Raw genomic sequence first — 16,578 nt, 5'->3', positions numbered from 1 at the left:
CGAAGTGCTCCAGTGGTGCAATTGGACAGCGCGTGGTACTTATAAGACAGTATCTGTTGAGCAATGTCAAGGTTGTGAATTCAAGTCTCACCTAAAGCAGTTTTGTTTACAGTTTTTTTCCTTTTTCTTATGTCGTTAGTCATTGATTATAATCTTCTACCTTAATATTTAATATGATATTACAAAGGATGGAAGAAAGAAAGAAAGAAAGCAAGAAAGAAAGAAAGAAAGAAAGAAAGAAAGAAAGAAAGAAAGAAAGAATGAAAGAAAGAAAGAAAGAAGAAAAAAAGAAAGAAAAAACACAAATATGATTGTAAATTTAAGTTGTCAGCACACATCTGCTTTGGTTCAAAAGCACTGCATATCTTCCTTCAGTCAGCCAACAAAACAGCAATTGAAAAGATTAACACACTGTTGGTAAAGCAGTTGCATCAAATAGTTTTTTTGCAATAGAGCATGATAATCCATACTGACAGCTCTGGATAGTACCAGCACATTTCTTGCTGGACTTGGTAATGCAAATAACACAGTAAACAGCTTCACTTTTTCTCAAAAATAAATAATTGACTATTAAAAACCTATCAGTCTTGAATGAGAAAGTCAGTAAGCCCCAGTGGCCTAATGCATAAGGCACTGGCCTCATAAGCCAGGGATCGTGGGTTCAAGTCCCATCTGGGGTGGAACTCATTAAAGCAGCTGTGTCGTCACTAGAGTTGATGTTTTATCCTTGCTTCAACTGTACAACAGTCTTGTAGTGTTTAGATTGCAAAAACATGACCACAGAAGCTAAAAATGACATTTATTATAACATTGTTGTGGGTTTTTTGTTTACTTTTCTATCACTGTGAAAAGCTTATTCAAGTGCCATGTGGCATGCATGATCCTTTGTTGCTCATCATTCATCACCAAAAATGATTTTCTTTTTAAATTCTTATGACTGTACTGATTGTATTGAATAAAATCCACATCTAGCATAACTGTTTTATGCTGCACAGTGCTCCAGTGGTGCAATTGGACAGCGCGTGGTACTTATAAGACAGTATCTGTTGAGCAATGTCAAGGTTGTGAATTCAAGTCTCACCTGAAGCAGTTTTGTTTACAGTTTTTTTCCTTTTTCTTATGTCATTAGTCATTGATTATAATCTTCTACCTTAATATTTAATATGATATTACAAAGGATGGAAGGAAGAAAGAAAGAAAGAAAGAAAGAAAGAAAGAAAGAAAGAAAGAAAGAAAGAAAGAAAGAAAGAAAGAAAGAAAGAAAGAAAGAAAGAAAGAAAGAAAGAAAGAAAGAAAGAAAGAAAGAAAAAACACAAACATGATTGTGAATTTAAGTTGTCAGCACACATCTGCTTTGGTTCAAATGCACTGCATATCTTCCTTCAGTCAGCCAACAAAACAGCAATTGAAAAGATTAACACACTGTTGGTAAAGCAGTTGCATCAAATAGTTTTTTTGCAATAGAGCATGATAATCCATACTGACAGCTCTGGATAGTACCAGCACATTTCTTGCTGGACTTGGTAATGCAAAGAACACAGTAAACAGCTTCACTTTTTCTCAAAAATAAATAATTGACTATTAAAAACCTATCAGAATTGAAAGAGAAAGTCAGTAAGCCCCAGTGGCCTAATGGATAAGGCACTGGCCTCCTAAGCCAGGGATTGTGGGTTCAAGTCCCATCTGGGGTGAAACTCATTAAAGCAGCTGTGTCGTCACTAGAGTTGATACTTTATCCTTGCTTCAACTGTACAACAGTCTTGTAGTGTTTAGATTGCAAAAACATGACCACAGAAGCTAAAAATGACATTTGTTATAACGTTGTTGTGGTTTTTTTGTTTACTTTTCTATCACTGTGAAAAGCTTATTCAAGTGCCATCTGGCATGCATGATCCTTTGTTGCTCATCATTCATCACCAAAAATGATTTTCTTTTTAAATTCTTATGACTGTACTGATTGTATTGAATAAAATCCACATCTAGCATAACTGTTTTATGCTGCACAGTGCTCCAGTGGTGCAATTGGACAGCGTGTGGTACTTATAAGACAGTATCTGTTGAACAATGTCAAGGTTGTGAATTCAAGTCTCACCTGAAGCAGTTTTGTTTACAGTTTTTTTCCTTTTTCTTATGTCATTAGTCATTGATTATAATCTTCTACCTTAATATTTAATATGATATTACAAAGGATGGAAGAAAGAAAGAAAGAAAGAAAGAAAGAAAGAAAGAAAGAAAGAAAGAAAGAAAGAAAGAAAGAAAGAAAGAAAGAAAGAAAGAAAGAAAAAACACAAATATGATTGTGAATTTAAGTTGTCAGCACACATCTGCTTTGGTTCAAATGCACTGCATATCTTCCTTCAGTCAGCCAACAAAACAGCAATTGAAAAGATTAACACACTGTTGGTAAAGCAGTTGCATCAAATAGATTTTTTGCAATATAGCATGATAATCCATACTGACAGCTCTGGATAGTACCAGCACATTTCTTGCTGGACTTGGTAATGCAAAGAACACAGTAAACAGCTTCACTTTTTCTCAAAAATAAATAATTGACTATTAAAAACCTATCAGTCTTGAATGAGAAAGTCAGTAAGCCCCGGTGGCCTAATGGATAAGGCACTGGTCTCCTAAGCCAGGGATTTTGGGTTCAAGTCCCATCTGGGGTGGAACTCATTAAAGCAGCTGTGTCGTCACTAGAGTTGATGTTTTATCCTTGCTTCAACTGTACAACAGTCTTGTAGTGTTTAGATTGCAAAAACATGACCACAGAAGCTAAAAATGACATTTATTATAACATTGTTGTGGTTTTTTTGTTTACTTTTCTATCACTGTGGAAAGCTTATTCAAGTGCCATCTGGCATGCATGATCCTTTGTTGCTCATCATTCATCACCAAAAATGATTTTCTTTTTAAATTCTTATGACTGTACTGATTGTATTGAATAAAATCCACATCTAGCATAACTGTTTTATGCTGCAAAGTGCTCCAGTGGTGCAATTGGACAGCGCGTGGTACTTATAAGACAGTATCTGTTGAGCAATGTCAAGGTTGTGAATTCAAGTCTCACCCAAAGCAGTTTTGTTTACAGTTTTATTCCTTTTTCTTATGTCGTTAGTCATTGATTATAATCTTCTACCTTAATATTTAATATGATATTACAAAGGATGGAAGAAAGAAAGAAAGAAAGAAAGAAAGAAAAAAAAGAAAGAAAGAAAGAAAGAAAGAAAAAGAAAGAAAGAAAGAAAAAACACAAATATGATTGTGAATTTAAGTTGTCAGCACACATCTGCTTTGGTTCAAATGCACTGCATATCTTCCTTCAGTCAGCCAACAAAACAGCAATTGAAAAGATTAACACACTGTTGGTAAAGCAGTTGCATCAAATAGATTTTTTTGCAATATAGCATGATAATCCATACTGACAGCTCTGGATAGTACCAGCACATTTCTTGCTGGACTTGGTAATGCAAAGAACACAGTAAACAGCTTCACTTTTTCTCAAAAATAAATAATTGACTATTAAAAACCTATCAGAATTAAAAGCGAAAGTCAGTAAGCCCCAGTGGCCTAATGGATAAGGCACTGGCCTCCTAAGCAAGGGATTGTGGGTTCAAGTCCCATCAGGGGTGAAACTCATTAAAGCAGCTGTGTCGTCACTAGAGTTGATACTTTATCCTTGCTTCAACTGTACAACAGTCTTGTAGTGTTTAGATAGCAAAAACATGACCACAGAAGCTAAAAATGACATTTGTTATAACATTGTTGTGGTTTTTTTGTTTACTTTTCTATCACTGTGAAAAGCTTATTCAAGTGCCATCTGGCATGCATGATCCTTTGTTGCTCATCATTCATCACCAAAAATGATTTTCTTTTTAAATTCTTATGACTGTACTGATTGTATTGAATAAAATCCACATCTAGCATAACTGTTTTATGCTGCACAGTGCTCCAGTGGTGCAATTGGACAGCGCGTGGTACTTATAAGACAGTATCTGTTGAGCAATGTCAAGGTTGTGAATTCAAGTCTCACCTGAAGCAGTTTTGTTTACAGTTTTTTTCCTTTTGCTTATGTCATTAGTCATTGATTATAATCTTCTACCTTAATATTTAATATGATATTACAAAGGATGGAAGAAAGAAAGAAAGAAAGAAAGAAAGAAAGAAAGAAAGAAAGAAAGAAAGAAAGAAAGAAAGAAAGAAAGAAAGAAAGAAAGAAAAAACACAAATATGATTGTGAATTTAAGTTGTCAGCACACATCTGCTTTGGTTCAAATGCACTGCATATCTTCCTTCAGTCAGCCAACAAAACAGCAATTGAAAAGATTAACACACTGTTGGTAAAGCAGTTGCATCAAATAGATTTTTTGCAATATAGCATGATAATCCATACTGACAGCTCTGGATAGTACCAGCACATTTCTTGCTGGACTTGGTAATGCAAAGAACACAGTAAACAGCTTCACTTTTTCTCAAAAATAAATAATTGACTATTAAAAACCTATCAGTCTTGAATGAGAAAGTCAGTAAGCCCCGGTGGCCTAATGGATAAGGCACTGGTCTCCTAAGCCAGGGATTTTGGGTTCAAGTCCCATCTGGGGTGGAACTCATTAAAGCAGCTGTGTCGTCACTAGAGTTGATGTTTTATCCTTGCTTCAACTGTACAACAGTCTTGTAGTGTTTAGATTGCAAAAACATGACCACAGAAGCTAAAAATGACATTTATTATAACATTGTTGTGGTTTTTTTGTTTACTTTTCTATCACTGTGGAAAGCTTATTCAAGTGCCATCTGGCATGCATGATCCTTTGTTGCTCATCATTCATCACCAAAAATGATTTTCTTTTTAAATTCTTATGACTGTACTGATTGTATTGAATAAAATCCACATCTAGCATAACTGTTTTATGCTGCAAAGTGCTCCAGTGGTGCAATTGGACAGCGCGTGGTACTTATAAGACAGTATCTGTTGAGCAATGTCAAGGTTGTGAATTCAAGTCTCACCCAAAGCAGTTTTGTTTACAGTTTTTTTCCTTTTTCTTATGTCGTTAGTCATTGATTATAATCTTCTACCTTAATATTTAATATGATATTACAAAGGATGGAAGAAAGAAAGAAAGAAAGAAAGAAAGAAAGAAAGAAAGAAAGAAAGAAAGAAAAAGAAAGAAAGAAAGAAAAAACACAAATATGATTGTGAATTTAAGTTGTCAGCACACATCTGCTTTGGTTCAAATGCACTGCATATCTTCCTTCAGTCAGCCAACAAAACAGCAATTGAAAAGATTAACACACTGTTGGTAAAGCAGTTGCATCAAATAGTTTTTTTGCAATAGAGCATGATAATCTATACTGACAGCTCTGGATAGTACCAGCACATTTCTTGCTGGACTTGGTAATGCAAAGAACACAGTAAACAGCTTCACTTTTTCTCAAAAATAAATAATTGACTATTAAAAACCTATCAGTCTTGAATGCGAAAGTCAGTAAGCCCCAGTGGCCTAATGGATAAGGCACTTGCCTCCTAAGCCAGGGATTGTGGGTTCAAGTCCCATCTGGGGTGGAACTCATTAAAGCAGCTGTGTCATCACTAGAGTTGATACTTTATCCTTGCTTCAACTGTACAATGGTCTTGTAGTGTTTAGATTGCAAAAACATGACCACAGAAGCTAAAAATGACATTTATTATAACATTGTTGTGGTTTTTTTGTTTACTTTTCTATCACTGTGAAAAGCTTATTCAAGTGCCATCTGGCATGCATGATCCTTTGTTGCTCATCATTCATCACCAAAAATGATTTTCTTTTTAAATTCTTATGACTGTACTGATTGTATTGAATAAAATCCACATCTAGCATAACTGTTTTATGCTGCACAGTGCTCCAGTGGTGCAATTGGACAGCGTGTGGTACTTATAAGACAGTATCTGTTGAGCAATGTCAAGGTTGTGAATTCAAGTCTCACCTGAAGCAGTTTTGTTTACAGTTTTTTTCCTTTTTCTTATGTCATTAGTCATTGATTATAATCTTCTACCTTAATATTTAATATGATATTACAAAGGATGGAAGAAAGAAAGAAAGAAAGAAAGAAAGAAAGAAAGAAAGAAAGAAAGAAAGAAAGAAAGAAAGAAAGAAAGAAAAAACACAAATATGATTGTGAATTTAAGTTGTCAGCACACATCTGCTTTGGTTCAAATGCACTGCATATCTTCCTTCAGTGAGCCAACAAAACAGCAATTGAAAAGATTAACATACTGTTGGTAAAGCAGTTGCATCAAATAGATTTTTTGCAATATAGCATGATAATCCATACTGACAGCTCTGGATAGTACCAGCACATTTCTTGCTGGACTTGGTAATGCAAAGAACACAGTAAACAGCTTCACTTTTTCTCAAAAATAAATAATTGACTATTAAAAACCTATCAGTCTTGAATGAGAAAGTCAGTAAGCCCCAGTGGCCTAATGGATAAGGCACTAATGGATAACTGGCCTCCTAAGCCAGGGATTGTGGGTTCAAGTCCCATCTGGTGTGGAACTCATTAAAGCAGCTGTGTCGTCACTAGAGTTGATATTTTATCCTTGCTTCAACTGTACAACAGTCTTGTAGTGTTTAGATTGCAAAAACATGACCACAGAAGCTAAAAATGACATTTATTATAACATTGTTGTGGTTTTTTTGTTTACTTTTCTATCACTGTGGAAAGCTTATTCAAGTGCCATCTGGCATGCATGATCCTTTGTTGCTCATCATTCATCACCAAAAATGATTTTCTTTTTAAATTCTTATGACTGTACTGATTGTATTGAATAAAATCCACATCTAGCATAACTGTTTTATGCTGCAAAGTGCTCCAGTGGTGCAATTTGACAGCGCGTGGTACTTATAAGACAGTATCTGTTGAGCAATGTCAAGGTTGTGAATTCAAGTCTCACCTGAAGCAGTTTTGTTTACAGTTTTTTTCCTTTTTCTTATGTCATTAGTCATTGATTATAATCTTCTACCTTAATATTTAATATGATATTACAAAGGATGGAAGAAAGAAAGAAAGAAAGAAAGAAAGAAAGAAAGAAAGAAAGAAAGAAAGAAAAAACACAAATATGATTGTAAATTTAAGTTGTCAGCACACATCTGCTTTGGTTCAAATGCACTGCATATCTTCCTTCAGTCAGCCAACAAAACAGCAATTGAAAAGATTAACACACTGTTGGTAAAGCAGTTGCATCAAATAGTTTTTTTGCAATAGAGCATGATAATCCATACTGACAGCTCTGGATAGTACCAGCACATTTCTTGCTGGACTTGGTAATGCAAAGAACACAGTAAACAGCTTCACTTTTTCTCAAAAATAAATAATTGACTATTAAAAACCTATCAGTCTTGATTGAGAAAGTCAGTAAGCCCCAGTGGCCTAATGGATAAGGCACTGGCCTCCTAAGCCAGGGATTGTGGGTTCAAGTCCCATCTGGTGTGGAACTCATTAAAGCAGCTGTGTCGTCACTAGAGTTGATATTTTATCCTTGCTTCAACTGTACAACAGTCTTGTAGTGTTTAGATTGCAAAAACATGACCACAGAAGCTAAAAATGACATTTATTATAACATTGTTGTGGGTTTTTTGTTTACTTTTCTATCACTGTGAAAAGCTTATTCAAGTGCCATCTGGCATGCATGATCCTTTGTTGCTCATCATTCATCACCAAAAATGATTTTCTTTTTAAATTCTTATGACTGTACTGATTGTATTGAATAAAATCCACATCTAGCATAACTGTTTTATGCTGCACAGTGCTCCAGTGGTGCAATTGGACAGCGTGTGGTACTTATAAGACAGTATCTGTTGAGCAATGTCAAGGTTGTGAATTCAAGTCTCACCTGAAGCAGTTTTGTTTACAGTTTTTTTCCTTTTTCTTATGTCATTAGTCATTGATTATAATCTTCTACCTTAATATTTAATATGATATTACAAAGGATGGAAGAAAGAAAGAAAGAAAGAAAGAAAGAAAGAAAGAAAGAAAGAAAGAAAGAAAGAAAGAAAGAAAGAAAGAAAGAAAGAACACAAATATGATTGTGAATTTAAGTTGTCAGCACACATCTGCTTTGGTTCAAATGCACTGCATATCTTCCTTCAGTCAGCCAACAAAACAGCAATTGAAAAGATTAACACACTGTTGGTAAAGCAGTTGCATCAAATAGATTTTTTTGCAAGATAGCATGATAATCCATACTGACAGCTCTGGATAGTACCAGCACATTTCTTACTGGACTTGGTAATGCAAAGAACACAGTAAACAGCTTCACTTTTTCTCAAAAATAAATAATTGACTATTAAAAACCTATCAGTCTTGAATGAGAAAGTCAGTAAGCCCCAGTGGCATAATGGATAAGGCACTGGCCTCTTAAGCCAGGAATTGTGGGTTCAAGTCCCATCAGGGGTGGAACTCATTAAAGCAGCTGTGTCGTCACTAGAGTTGATATTTTATCCTTGCTTCAACTGTACAACAGTCTTGTAGTGTTTAGATTGCAAAAACATGACCACAGAAGCTAAAAATGACATTTATTATAACATTGTTGTGGTTTTTTTGTTTACTTTTCTATCACTGTGGAAAGCTTATTCAAGTGCCATCTGGCATGCATGATCTTTTGTTGCTCATCATTCATCACCAAAAATGATTTTCTTTTTAAATTCTTATGACTGTACTGATTGTATTGAATAAAATCCACATCTAGAATAACTGTTTTATGCTGCAAAGTGCTCCAGTGGTGCAATTGGACAGCGCGTGGTACTTATAAGACAGTATCTGTTGAGCAATGTCAAGGTTGTGAATTCAAGTCTCACCTGAAGCAGTTTTGTTTACAGTTTTTTTCCTTTTTCTTATGTCGTTAGTCATTGATTATAATCTTCTACCTTAATATTTAATATGATATTACAAAGGATGGAAGAAAGAAAGAAAGAAAGAAAGCAAGAAAGAAAGAAAGAAAGAAAGAAAGAAAGAAAGAAAGAAAGAATGAAAGAAAGAAAGAAAGAAAGAAGAAAAAAAGAAAGAAAAAACACAAATATGATTGTAAATTTAAGTTGTCAGCACACATCTGCTTTGGTTCAAAAGCACTGCATATCTTCCTTCAGTCAGCCAACAAAACAGCAATTGAAAAGATTAACACACTGTTGGTAAAGCAGTTGCATCAAATAGTTTTTTTGCAATAGAGCATGATAATCCATACTGACAGCTCGGGATAGTACCAGCACATTTTTGCTGGACTTGGTAATGCAAATAACACAGTAAACAGCTTCACTTTTTCTCAAAAATAAATAATTGACTATTAAAAACCTATCAGTCTTGAATGAGAAAGTCAGTAAGCCCCAGTGGCCTAATGCATAAGGCACTGGCCTCCTAAGCCAGGGATCGTGGGTTCAAGTCCCATCTGGGGTGGAACTCATTAAAGCAGCTGTGTCGTCACTAGAGTTGATGTTTTATCCTTGCTTCAACTGTACAACAGTCTTGTAGTGTTTAGATTGCAAAAACATGACCACAGAAGCTAAAAATAACATTGTTGTGGGTTTTTTGTTTACTTTTCTATCACTGTGAAAAGCTTATTCAAGTGCCATCTGGCATGCATGATCCTTTGTTGCTCATCATTCATCACCAAAAATGATTTTCTTTTTAAATTCTTATGACTGTACTGATTGTATTGAATAAAATCTACATCTAGCATAACTGTTTTATGCTGCACAGTGCTCCAGTGGTGCAATTGGACAGCGCGTGGTACTTATAAGACAGTATCTGTTGAGCAATGTCAAGGTTGTGAATTCAAGTCTCACCTGAAGCAGTTTTGTTTACAGTTTTTTTCCTTTTTCTTATGTCATTAGTCATTGATTATAATCTTCTACCTTAATATTTAATATGATATTACAAAGGATGGAAGGAAGAAAGAAAGAAAGAAAGAAAGAAAGAAAGAAAGAAAGAAAGAAAGAAAGAAAGAAAAAACACAAACATGATTGTGAATTTAAGTTGTCAGCACACATCTGCTTTGGTTCAAATGCACTGCATATCTTCCTTCAGTCAGCCAACAAAACAGCAATTGAAAAGATTAACACACTGTTGGTAAAGCAGTTGCATCAAATAGTTTTTTTGCAATAGAGCATGATAATCCATACTGACAGCTCTGGATAGTACCAGCACATTTCTTGCTGGACTTGGTAATGCAAAGAACACAGTAAACAGCTTCACTTTTTCTCAAAAATAAATAATTGACTATTAAAAACCTATCAGAATTGAAAGAGAAAGTCAGTAAGCCCCAGTGGCCTAATGGATAAGGCACTGGCCTCCTAAGCCAGGGATTGTGGGTTCAAGTCCCATCTGGGGTGAAACTCATTAAAGCAGCTGTGTCATCACTAGAGTTGATACTTTATCCTTGCTTCAACTGTACAACAGTCTTGTAGTGTTTAGATTGCAAAAACATGACCACAGAAGCTAAAAATGACATTTGTTATAACGTTGTTGTGGTTTTTTTGTTTACTTTTCTATCACTGTGAAAAGCTTATTCAAGTGCCATCTGGCATGCATGATCCTTTGTTGCTCATCATTCATCACCAAAAATGATTTTCTTTTTAAATTCTTATGACTGTACTGATTGTATTGAATAAAATCCACATCTAGCATAACTGTTTTATGCTGCACAGTGCTCCAGTGGTGCAATTGGACAGCGTGTGGTACTTATAAGACAGTATCTGTTGAACAATGTCAAGGTTGTGAATTCAAGTCTCACCTGAAGCAGTTTTGTTTACAGTTTTTTTCCTTTTTCTTATGTCATTAGTCATTGATTATAATCTTCTACCTTAATATTTAATATGATATTACAAAGGATGGAAGAAAGAAAGAAAGAAAGAAAGAAAGAAAGAAAGAAAGAAAGAAAGAAAGAAAGAAAGAAAGAAAGAAAGAAAGAAAAAACACAAATATGATTGTGAATTTAAGTTGTCAGCACACATCTGCTTTGGTTCAAATGCACTGCATATCTTCCTTCAGTCAGCCAACAAAACAGCAATTGAAAAGATTAACACACTGTTGGTAAAGCAGTTGCATCAAATAGATTTTTTGCAATATAGCATGATAATCCATACTGACAGCTCTGGATAGTACCAGCACATTTCTTGCTGGACTTGGTAATGCAAAGAACACAGTAAACAGCTTCACTTTTTCTCAAAAATAAATAATTGACTATTAAAAACCTATCAGTCTTGAATGAGAAAGTCAGTAAGCCCCGGTGGCCTAATGGATAAGGCACTGGTCTCCTAAACCAGGGATTTTGGGTTCAAGTCCCATCTGGGGTGGAACTCATTAAAGCAGCTGTGTCGTCACTAGAGTTGATGTTTTATCCTTGCTTCAACTGTACAACAGTCTTGTAGTGTTTAGATTGCAAAAACATGACCACAGAAGCTAAAAATGACATTTATTATAACATTGTTGTGGTTTTTTTGTTTACTTTTCTATCACTGTGGAAAGCTTATTCAAGTGCCATCTGGCATGCATGATCCTTTGTTGCTCATCATTCATCACCAAAAATGATTTTCTTTTTAAATTCTTATGACTGTACTGATTGTATTGAATAAAATCCACATCTAGCATAACTGTTTTATGCTGCAAAGTGCTCCAGTGGTGCAATTGGACAGCGCGTGGTACTTATAAGACAGTATCTGTTGAGCAATGTCAAGGTTGTGAATTCAAGTCTCACCCAAAGCAGTTTTGTTTACAGTTTTATTCCTTTTTCTTATGTCGTTAGTCATTGATTATAATCTTCTACCTTAATATTTAATATGATATTACAAAGGATGGAAGAAAGAAAGAAAGAAAGAAAGAAAGAAAGAAAGAAAGAAAGAAAGAAAGAAAGAAAAAGAAAGAAAGAAAAAACACAAATATGATTGTGAATTTAAGTTGTCAGCACACATCTGCTTTGGTTCAAATGCACTGCATATCTTCCTTCAGTCAGCCAACAAAACAGCAATTGAAAAGATTAACACACTGTTGGTAAAGCAGTTGCATCAAATAGATTTTTTTGCAATATAGCATGATAATCCATACTGACAGCTCTGGATAGTACCAGCACATTTCTTGCTGGACTTGGTAATGCAAAGAACACAGTAAACAGCTTCACTTTTTCTCAAAAATAAATAATTGACTATTAAAAACCTATCAGAATTAAAAGAGAAAGTCAGTAAGCCCCAGTGGCCTAATGGATAAGGCACTGGCCTCCTAAGCCAGGGATTGTGGGTTCAAGTCCCATCAGGGGTGAAACTCATTAAAGCAGCTGTGTCGTCACTAGAGTTGATACTTTATCCTTGCTTCAACTGTACAACAGTCTTGTAGTGTTTAGATTGCAAAAACATGACCACAGAAGCTAAAAATGACATTTGTTATAACATTGTTGTGGTTTTTTTGTTTACTTTTCTATTACTGTGAAAAGCTTATTCAAGTGCCATCTGGCATGCATGATCCTTTGTTGCTCATCATTCATCACCAAAAATTATTTTCTTTTTAAATTCTTATGACTGTACTGATTGTATTGAATAAAATCCACATCTAGCATAACTGTTTTATGCTGCACAGTGCTCCAGTGGTGCAATTGGACAGCGCGTGGTACTTATAAGACAGTATCTGTTGAGCAATGTCAAGGTTGTGAATTCAAGTCTCACCTGAAGCAGTTTTGTTTACAGTTTTTTTCCTTTTTCTTATGTCATTAGTCATTGATTATAATCTTCTACCTTAATATTTAATATGATATTACAAAGGATGGAAGAAAGAGAGAAAGAAAGAAAGAAAGAAAGAAAGAAAGAAAGAAAGAAAGAAAGAAAGAAAGAAAGAAAGAAAGAAAGAAAGAAAAAACACAAATATGATTGTGAATTTAAGTTGTCAGCACACATCTGCTTTGGTTCAAATGCACTGCATATCTTCCTTCAGTCAGCCAACAAAACAGCAATTGAAAAGATTAACACACTGTTGGTAAAGCAGTTGCATCAAATAGATTTTTTGCAATATAGCATGATAATCCATACTGACAGCTCTGGATAGTACCAGCACATTTCTTGCTGGACTTGGTAATGCAAAGAACACAGTAAACAGCTTCACTTTTTCTCAAAAATAAATAATTGACTATTAAAAACCTATCAGTCTTGAATGAGAAAGTCAGTAATCCCCGGTGGCCTAATGGATAAGGCACTGGTCTCCTAAGCCAGGGATTTTGGGTTCAAGTCCCATCTGGGGTGGAACTCATTAAAGCAGCTGTGTCGTCACTAGAGTTGATGTTTTATCCTTGCTTCAACTGTACAACAGTCTTGTAGTGTTTAGATTGCAAAAACATGACCACAGAAGCTAAAAATGACATTTATTATAACATTGTTGTGGTTTTTTTGTTTACTTTTCTATCACTGTGGAAAGCTTATTCAAGTGCCATCTGGCATGCATGATCCTTTGTTGCTCATCATTCATCACCAAAAATGATTTTCTTTTTAAATTCTTATGACTGTACTGATTGTATTGAATAAAATCCACATCTAGCATAACTGTTTTATGCTGCAAAGTGCTCCAGTGGTGCAATTGGACAGCGCGTGGTACTTATAAGGCAGTATCTGTTGAGCAATGTCAAGGTTGTGAATTCAAGTCTCACCCAAAGCAGTTTTGTTTACAGTTTTTTTCCTTTTTCTTATGTCGTTAGTCATTGATTATAATCTTCTACCTTAATATTTAATATGATATTACAAAGGATGGAAGAAAGAAAGAAAGAAAGAAAGAAAGAAAGAAAGAAAGAAAGAAAGAAAGAAAGAAAGAAAGAAAGAAAGAAAGAAAAAGAAAGAAAGAAAGAAAAAACACAAATATGATTGTGAATTTAAGTTGTCAGCACACATCTGCTTTGGTTCAAATGCACTGCATATCTTCCTTCAGTCAGCCAACAAAACAGCAATTGAAAAGATTAACACACTGTTGGTAAAGCAGTTGCATCAAATAGATTTTTTTGCAATATAGCATGATAATCCATACTGACAGCTCTGGATAGTACCAGCAGATTTCTTGCTGGACTTGGTAATGCAAAGAACACAGTAAACAGCTTCACTTTTTCTCAAAAATAAATAATTGACTGTTTAAACCTATCAGTCTTGAGTGAGAAAGTCAGTAATCCCCAGTGGCATAATGGATAAGGCACTAGCCTCCTAAGCCAGGGATTGTGGATTCAAGTCCCATCTGGGGTGGAACTCATTAAAGCAGCTGTGTCATCACTAGAGTTGATGTTTTATCCTTGCTTGAACTGTACAACAGTCTTGTAGTGTTTAGATTGCAAAAACATGACCACAGAAGCTAAAAATGACATTTATTATAACATTGTTGTGGTTTTTTTGTTTACTTTTCTATCACTGTGGAAAGCTTATTCAAGTGCCATCTGGCATGCATGATCCTTTGTTGCTCATCATTCATCACCAAAAATGATTTTCTTTTTTAATTCTTATGACTGTACTGATTGTATTGAATAAAATCCACATCTAGCATAACTGTTTTATGCTGCAAAGTGCTCCAGTGGTGCAATTGGACAGCGCGTGGTACTTATAAGACAGTATCTGTTGAGCAATGTCAAGGTTGTGAATTCAAGTCTCACCTGAAGCAGTTTTGTTTACAGTTTTTTTCCTTTTTCTTATGTCATTAGTCATTGATTATAATCTTCTACCTTAATATTTAATATGATATTACAAAGGATGGAAGAAAAAAAGAAAGAAAGAAAGAAAGAAAGAAAGAAAGAAAGAAAGAAAGAAAGAAAAAACACAAACATGATTGTGAATTTAAGTTGTCAGCACACATCTGCTTTGGTTCAAATGCACTGCATATCTTCCTTCAGTCAGCCAACAAAACAGCAATTGAAAAGATTAACACACTGTTGGTAAAGCAGTTGCATCAAATAGTTTTTTTGCAATAGAGCATGATAATCCATACTGACAGCTCTGGATAGTACCAGCACATTTCTTGCTGGACTTGGTAATGCAAAGAACACAGTAAACAGCTTCACTTTTTCTCAAAAATAAATAATTGACTATTAAAAACCTATCAGTCTTGAATGAGAAAGTCAGTAAGCCCCAGTGGCCTAATGGATAAGGCACTGGCCTCCTAAGCTAGGGATTGTGGGTTCAAGTCCCATCTGGGGTGGAACTCATTAAATCAGCTGTGTCGTCACTAGAGTTGATACTTTATCTTTGCTTCAACTGTACAACAGTCTTGTAGTGTTTAGATTGCAAAAACATGACCACAGAAGCTAAAAATGACATTTATTATAACATTGTTGTGGGTTTTTTGTTTACTTTTCTATCACTGTGAAAAGCTAATTCAAGTGCCATCTGGCATGCATGATCCTTTGTTGCTCATCATTCATCACCAAAAATGATTTTCTTTTAAATTCTTATGACTGTACTGATTGTATTGAATAAAATCCACATCTAGCATAACTGTTTTATGCTGCACAGTGCTCCAGTGGTGCAATTGGACAGCGCGTGGTACTTATAAGACAGTATCTGTTGAGCAATGTCAAGGTTGTGAATTCAAGTCTCACCCAAAGCAGTTTTGTTTACAGTTTTTTTCCTTTTTCTTATGTCGTTAGTCATTGATTATAATCTTCTACCTTAATATTTAATATGATATTACAAAGGATGGAAGAAAGAAAGAAAGAAAGAAAGAAAGAAAGAAAGAAAGAAAGAAAGAAAGAAAGAAAGAAAGAAAGAAAGAAAGAAAGAAAGAAAGAAAGAAAGAAAGAAAGAAAGAAAAAGAAAGAAAGAAAGAAAAAACACAAATATGATTGTGAATTTAAGTTGTCAGCACACATCTGCTTTGGTTCAAATGCACTGCATATCTTCCTTCAGTCAGCCAACAAAACAGCAATTGAAAAGATTAACACACTGTTGGTAAAGCAGTTGCATCAAATAGATTTTTTTGCAATATAGCATGATAATCCATACTGACAGCTCTGGATAGTACCAGCAGATTTCTTGCTGGACTTGGTAATGCAAAGAACACAGTAAACAGCTTCACTTTTTCTCAAAAATAAATAATTGACTATTTAAACCTATCAGTCTTGAGTGAGAAAGTCAGTAATCCCCAGTGGCATAATGGATAAGGCACTAGCCTCCTAAGCCAGGGATTGTGGATTCAAGTCCCATCTGGGGTGGAACTCATTAAAGCAGCTGTGTCATCACTAGAGTTGATGTTTTATCCTTGCTTGAACTGTACAACAGTCTTGTAGTGTTTAGATTGCAAAAACATGACCACAGAAGCTAAAAATGACATTTATTATAACATTGTTGTGGTTTTTTTGTTTACTTTTCTATCACTGTGGAAAGCTTATTCAAGTGCCATCTGGCATGCATGATCCTTTGTTGCTCATCATTCATCACCAAAAATGATTTTCTTTTTTAATTCTTATGACTGTACTGATTGTATTGAATAAAATCCACATCTAGCATAACTGTTTTATGCTGCAAAGTGCTCCAGTGGTGCAATTGGACAGCGCGTGGTACTTATAAGACAGTATCTGTTGAGCAATGTCAAGGTTGTGAATTC

At 34.9% G+C, this 16,578-nt stretch overlaps 11 non-coding genes across 11 annotated transcripts; all 11 read left to right on the top strand.

Moving 5' to 3' along the window:
* Window positions 1-607: 607 nt before the first annotated feature.
* TRNAM-CAU (transfer RNA methionine (anticodon CAU)) lies at window positions 608-680 on the top strand. Its single transcript has one exon. It is a non-coding gene; the product is annotated as a tRNA-Met (tRNA).
* Window positions 681-1,618: 938 nt separating this feature from the next.
* TRNAR-CCU (transfer RNA arginine (anticodon CCU)) lies at window positions 1,619-1,691 on the top strand. The gene has a single exon. It is a non-coding gene; the product is annotated as a tRNA-Arg (tRNA).
* A 902-nt stretch (window positions 1,692-2,593) lies between these two features.
* TRNAR-CCU (transfer RNA arginine (anticodon CCU)) lies at window positions 2,594-2,666 on the top strand. The gene has a single exon. It is a non-coding gene; the product is annotated as a tRNA-Arg (tRNA).
* Window positions 2,667-4,527: 1,861 nt separating this feature from the next.
* On the top strand, window positions 4,528-4,600 carry TRNAR-CCU (transfer RNA arginine (anticodon CCU)). The gene has a single exon. It is a non-coding gene; the product is annotated as a tRNA-Arg (tRNA).
* An 884-nt stretch (window positions 4,601-5,484) lies between these two features.
* TRNAR-CCU (transfer RNA arginine (anticodon CCU)) lies at window positions 5,485-5,557 on the top strand. The gene has a single exon. It is a non-coding gene; the product is annotated as a tRNA-Arg (tRNA).
* A 1,836-nt stretch (window positions 5,558-7,393) lies between these two features.
* TRNAR-CCU (transfer RNA arginine (anticodon CCU)) lies at window positions 7,394-7,466 on the top strand. Its single transcript has one exon. It is a non-coding gene; the product is annotated as a tRNA-Arg (tRNA).
* A 1,884-nt stretch (window positions 7,467-9,350) lies between these two features.
* On the top strand, window positions 9,351-9,423 carry TRNAR-CCU (transfer RNA arginine (anticodon CCU)). The gene has a single exon. It is a non-coding gene; the product is annotated as a tRNA-Arg (tRNA).
* Window positions 9,424-10,285: 862 nt separating this feature from the next.
* TRNAR-CCU (transfer RNA arginine (anticodon CCU)) lies at window positions 10,286-10,358 on the top strand. Its single transcript has one exon. It is a non-coding gene; the product is annotated as a tRNA-Arg (tRNA).
* Window positions 10,359-11,248: 890 nt separating this feature from the next.
* Window positions 11,249-11,321, top strand: TRNAR-CCU (transfer RNA arginine (anticodon CCU)). The gene has a single exon. It is a non-coding gene; the product is annotated as a tRNA-Arg (tRNA).
* An 885-nt stretch (window positions 11,322-12,206) lies between these two features.
* Window positions 12,207-12,279, top strand: TRNAR-CCU (transfer RNA arginine (anticodon CCU)). The gene has a single exon. It is a non-coding gene; the product is annotated as a tRNA-Arg (tRNA).
* Window positions 12,280-15,101: 2,822 nt separating this feature from the next.
* TRNAR-CCU (transfer RNA arginine (anticodon CCU)) lies at window positions 15,102-15,174 on the top strand. The gene has a single exon. It is a non-coding gene; the product is annotated as a tRNA-Arg (tRNA).
* The last annotated feature ends 1,404 nt before the right edge of the window (window positions 15,175-16,578 follow it).

Source organism: Pseudophryne corroboree, unplaced genomic scaffold (assembly GCF_028390025.1).
Source record: "Pseudophryne corroboree isolate aPseCor3 unplaced genomic scaffold, aPseCor3.hap2 scaffold_129, whole genome shotgun sequence".
Classification (NCBI taxonomy): Eukaryota; Metazoa; Chordata; class Amphibia; order Anura; family Myobatrachidae; genus Pseudophryne; species Pseudophryne corroboree.
This window is presented reverse-complemented; position numbering and strand designations above follow the sequence as displayed.